A 6,000-nucleotide genomic window follows, 5' to 3' on the forward strand; every position below is an offset into this window, starting at 1 on the left:
ATAGGTGGGCACTAAGGACATCTGGGCACCTAGATTTAAATGGGCTACATTGTCCTAAATGTTAAAAAATACAATATTTGAAAAGTGGTCTTATGTAATGTAAAGTATACATGATGTGAACATGCATGGTACATCAGTATCAGGCTTAATTTTACCCTTCAACTTCTTGTTTATGCCCCAAAATGACTGGATATACAGGTTTTGTAGCAATTTGTAGGAATTGTAGAAATATTAGACCTTAACTGTATAATGTTTAAGCATGTTCTAATTATGTATACTTTAGACCATTTTTCAAATATTTAAAAAAAAAACCATTTTAGACAAAATAGCCAATTTTACATTGAGGTGCCCAGTTGTCTCTAGTGCCCACCGTTACAATGTAGCCTGAGCCTCCTATATGACCAATGTGCGTGTGACCACCGGGTCTGCAGTTATTATAAACCGGATAGAACCAGCCAAACCACGTTGACCAAACATACACGGGGCCTAAATAGTGGCTCTACACCTACTGTATAGAAATAGAACGCACAGTGGCATCTCCAAGGACAACTAAGTTACATAATTGAGCAACCAGCAGCCCAGACAGTGGATGTAATATTAAAAGCACCTCTTTAATGAAAGCTAAATAAAACCATGTAACAGTTGTCACGACAAAATCGCTGCTTCAAAATCATGTGTTTATCCATGTGTTTTCTGAAAATGCCGAAACAATGTTATGTATGAGCAAATCGTTCTTGTTGTGGGACACCCAACTAAATCATCGTGAACAGACCTGACACCGCGGCGTGTCGTCATCATTGCCACTACCAGCCCCATACATACCTACATTAAATCACATATTACCTTAGAGAATAGTCTCTGCTACAGCGGTCCTTTGCGCGTTGACCTTGTCTCTCAGTTGTGTGTGTCTGTTGCTGGAAGATGAGCCGGTTGTTTGAATTCGCTAGTAAGAGAGGCTGCTGTGTGACGTAGGGCTTGGAGGGGGGAGGGGGGCGGTGTGTTGTTACTATTCTGGACCAACGGGGCGATCAGCACGAGGATTGGAGACCGAGGAGGAGAGGCCTGCGTGGAGGAGGAGAGGCCCGGGTGATGCCGGCCCGGCCCACCTTTTCATTAGTGGAGTGAAGGTTCTCGTCTGAAGAAGTGCACGCAGCCACGCACCTCCACGCTACAGGTCCTCCCTTGAGTAAAGCTGCGCGCAACCACAGACCACACCACCAACAAACCTACGGTCGTCTGTCACGAGCTCACGACCGCCATTGGATGAACTTCAACCTGGTGTTTGCACTTTTTCCATATACGGCCCGTACATCTACATAAACGTTCAGATGTATAATATGAAGTGCTTACCCCATGGCCACGGATGTTACAATTATGTTCGGGTCTTCAGAAGTACCCGTATCTTCCATATTGTTCAATAAAAAAGCATTTTAATCAGATCGGTGGACATTTTCTTATGAAGTTATAATGTATCAGAATGCAATACACCTCTCAACCAATAGGGTCGCGTAGGTGAAAGCATATGGAGAAAATACGAAGAAAATGGCCACCGATTGGATTCAAATGCTTTTTATTGAACAATACGAAAGATACGGGTACTTCTGAGGGGCCGTACATAATTATAACATCCGTGGCCATGGGGTCAGTACTTTATTTGAAATATGAACGTTTATGTAGATGTACGCAAATTGAATAAGTTTAAACTCCAGGTTGAAGTTCATCCATGACTGTCATGATATAACTGTCATGTTTCAGGGCTACAACAAACCCAAAGTAGGTCAACATGCGTTCTATCCAGGAGATTAATCTAGTAAAGAGTCACGTACGTCTGTAGTGTGTGTACCCTGTCATTAAAGACATTTGTCAAATTAAAATAAAACAAATAATCATATAGTAAAAAAAAAAACCTGGGGAAGTAGAAACGCATATTTAAGCCTATTTTACTTCCCTCTTTTGCAACAGAAGTGACTTCCTGTTTTGTAGCAGTTGTGAGTTTCATATTTTCCCCTTTAAAATATATTTAATTATTTCATCCTAAAAAGCTGGAACCAGGTCCATTTATCACAGCTTACCCATATTTTAGGATGTAAGTTGGCTGCAGCCTCTTTATTAATAAATAGGCCTAGATATATGAGCGTCTGGGTTCTGGGCTTTTAATTAAATGATTAAAATCATTTATCTAAGGAACATACAGAGTTTATCTCCAAACAATGGCACCTTTTGTTTAATTGCACTGTGGAGGCCAAGGTCATAGGAGACCTTATGCCTTTTGGGGGAACTGGTGGAAGTTACATGTTGTCTAATCACCTTTCTTCTTTCAAAACAGTGTTGTCACAACCGGACTGACTCCCAGGTCATTTGTGAATTATAGAATAGAACATAATAGAATGTAATTTTAGTCATTGTAATCATATAAGGCTCCACCCTATAGCCCATCTATGAATTGACCAGTAGAGAGTTTATAAAGTAATTTCCTACAGTTTGGCTCTGGTGAAGAATCAGTGTCAAATCATTGCATATTGATGAATTATTTTCACCTTTTAGGTTCTCAATATGAAACAAAGAGCTTGTCATTCCACATAAACTAGTCCAAATGGGATTGTGCATTTGCTGCCTTTGTTGAACAAGTCTGACCTGAAATCTATAGTCTGTAAAAAATAATAAGACAAATAGAAAATAAACGATTAAAACAAAATTTTGCCAATCACTGTATCTGAAGCTTGTCTTTGTATTTCTTCATGATATTTGTCACCCTATAATGTAGCCTACTTGGTTGAGCCACCAGGGCACCATAAAACAATTATCCTTGACCCATTACACAGTGAGGCAATCCTTTTTCAAATCTGCCAGAATAAAAGTTTCATCAAAAGTTCAGTATTTCAGACAGACAGACAGACAGACAGACATAAAAGTCCATAATATATATATATATATATATTTTTTTTAAATCAGATTATTCCATCCCATTTAAAGCTAATGATGTTGATATTTAATCTACTGTCTTTTAACATATCAATTGTCAAATAACTATAATTATAATTTTAATTCATGATTTAATTTTCTACAGCAAGAGGACCATCTCCTCAACACTTGGATTTAGGAATGAGCTTTTCTTTAAGCTGTTATTAAGTTAGCGAGTTAAAACCCTAATCCTTTTCTCAAAAGGCACTAGAAATTAGTTTTTTAAAAGCAGATTTGCAAGTAAACCTCTTTTACATGGGAACAGGCCCCCTGATCTCTGAGGCTTTTTTTTCAGGCACCGTGCACTCTCCTCTCCTACAGAGAATGTTTCTGTTGACATCTTGGCTTCATTGGTTTTACTTCTGAGAAAGACATTGTTGATCACAAAAGCTAACAAAAGGGATCTACTGTATGTCAAAGAAATGATATTTAAGTCACAAAGTAAAATCCTGATTGAACTCCGAGACAATTGTGCAAAAGTGTTAAACTAGAAAAGTGTGCTCCTCGGGGCACAGGTCCCCGCCAGGCCGGGTTGCCTACCCAGGGCCCACAAGCACATCTTGATCACATTACCCCAGAGATAATGTGTACCGGTTTGTCAGAGTTTAGGACAAAATCTGTTGAGTTGTAAAAAGTGTGTTTTGAAGAAAACGCAAAATGGCGGAAAATGTAATCTGGCACAAGTGGCGGTTGATTGAAATTGATTGAAAATTGTATTAGGCAAAATAATGTAAAACAGCACAGTTACATTTATAATACTTTTGTCTAAAAGGTCCGACCAAAAAAGTCCTTGCGGACTTGTTGGGGTCCTTGAATTAATTTCATAGACATATATAGTAGCAACCAAACAGTTCAAATCAACATAAGAAACAGAGAAAAAAATACCACTATGTACAAAAAAGCATCATGAAAAATAAAATAAAAGTATATACAAAAAAAGGGGGAGGCCTGCCTACAGGGAAACTGGTACTACCTCCTCTTATGGCCTCCAGAAAGATGAGTTTTTAGGGCTGTTTTGAATGAGCCCAACGTGTGCTTACACTGTAAAAATGTAACTCTAAGAGTGCTCCATTTGGTTCCATTTGTACACTCTGAGTTAAATGAACCATGAGGCTTTTACTGTGTAGCCTGTGGCCAAATGCTATAGAAAGAGTGGTCCCCGGCGCTTACCACATGTGTTAAGGTTAGTGTTAGGGACTTTTTATACACCAAAGGGTCAGCTTTTATACACCTGTCACTTTCTCCTTTTCAATAAATAATTTCATGCCCGTCTCATTGTTCTCTGACGCACAAAGGTTCCAACATTAATCTGGCTGATTGATAAAAATGTATGAAACAATACTCTTATTTTGGACGTGCTTGTTTGTACATCACTTCTTTTTGGCATAAAAGGTTAAAAGGCCATGTTTCTCCCTTTGTTCAAACCAGTTCTGACCAGCACCTTGGGAGTCCCTTTTGGGAGCACCTTGGGGCGTGCCTTCCCACCACCATTAAAATACAGACTTGTGTGCAGATTATGCTGTTTAGCTCTATGTGGAGAGCTTGTCTTCAGTGGGAAAGTAATTCTCATTGTTGGTTAAATTATTATGGTGTTTTATGAACTTGCTATTAGTGGATTACATTTTCCAGTAAATACTCAGTCTCCGTTGTATCTTGACGTGACAACAGAAACATCATGGCCCTGGTGTAGGCAGAGTGACATCATCGCCCTGGTGTAGGCAGAGTGATATCATCGCCCTGGTGTAAGCAGGGTGACATCATGGGCCTGGTTTAGGGTGACATCATGGCCCTGGTGTAAATTGAGAGAAAGTGTTACAAAGTGTCCAATAATACCAATAACAACCATATAATAACACTCCATAATCGTAATACATGGTAACCCTTGATCCACAGCCTCACCATCAGGCCTCCTCCTCCTCAAATCTGATCAAAGTTATCAAACTATTGGTGACACTGCTTTCCTTTCAATCATGTACTGTACATAATTATCAGTTTTGACTCAAGCCTTCTTCCATTGTTCCATCAGCATACCTTAGTCTTTCTCATCAACATAGACTACAGTACCTGTTCACCTCCATTGTTCCATCAGCATACCTTAGTCTTTCTCATCAACATAGACTACAGTACCTGTTCACCTTAATGGAAACAACAACTATTAAAGTTTAACAACAAAAAAGTAGTTTACCTGGTAGAACTTAATCTCTTCCTGTCCTCAAGTATGGCCCTTTTGCTCCTGCAATGTAAGATGGAAGCACTGTCTGTACTGAGAAGACCCAATTATTGAAATCCCAAACATGGAATATACTTGGACCATGCCACATTTAATGTCTCAGGACTGCACAGTGGATAACTTCCCAGTCTCCAGGTTTACTAAAGTATAGCTAAACACTTTAACCCTGACATCCCAATTTTGGTCATGTCATTATAGGCTAAAAAGAAAAGATAATTGCTGATCTACAAGCTCACAAAATGTTGTGACGTGTTGTGAGCTTGTAGATCGGCCAAAATAATTTAAATATATATATGTATATATTTTTTTATAAGTGGCTAGTTTTAAAACGTGTAGCGCAGTGGAATAGAGCAGACACTATGGCACATGCCACATCAGGAGTCCATTAGTATATATTTAGGGCTAGGCATATGTGATTCTGGTAATATTACTGATCACTTGTTTTGCATGTCCGTGGCAAAAATAAAATATTCATGGGAATTTCTATCACAAGCTTGCATGGTGATGACCCCTGTTATGAACACCCAGAGTCAACAAATGAATGACCTTTTTTTGTATGGGACTTTTAGTTTAAAAGCTTTGGGTATATCAGTAGAGGAGCCCATTTAGAAGTCCTGCTGACCATTATGTAGTCCTGTGCATGACTTACACATGGGTGTTACCACCAGGGGGCAATGTGGTCAATGAATCAGAAAGGTCACTGTTGCTCTCTTCTAGGTGAGTGGATCTCCACTGTGATTTTTTTAAATTTCCATTTAGAGGGGACGGGACTGTTTTTAAGAGGAATTTGTTAGAAAGGTTTTATTTTT

The 6,000-nt window shown here is 39.0% G+C and overlaps 1 protein-coding gene across 1 annotated transcript in view; it reads right to left on the reverse strand.

The window, feature by feature from the left end:
* Positions 1-968, reverse strand: part of LOC308080056 (monocarboxylate transporter 2) — a 34,439-nt gene extending 33,471 nt beyond the window's left edge. Inside the window, exon 1 of the mRNA XM_080421786.1 lies at positions 844-968. The gene's annotated coding sequence lies outside the window, so the exon portion shown is untranslated. The remainder of the gene's footprint in view (positions 1-843) is intronic.
* Positions 969-6,000: the final 5,032 nt, after the last annotated feature.

The sequence above is a fragment of the Gymnoscopelus braueri genome (assembly GCF_963280865.1).
Source record: "Gymnoscopelus braueri genome assembly, chromosome: 23".
In the NCBI taxonomy this organism is placed as follows: domain Eukaryota; kingdom Metazoa; phylum Chordata; class Actinopteri; order Myctophiformes; family Myctophidae; genus Gymnoscopelus; species Gymnoscopelus braueri.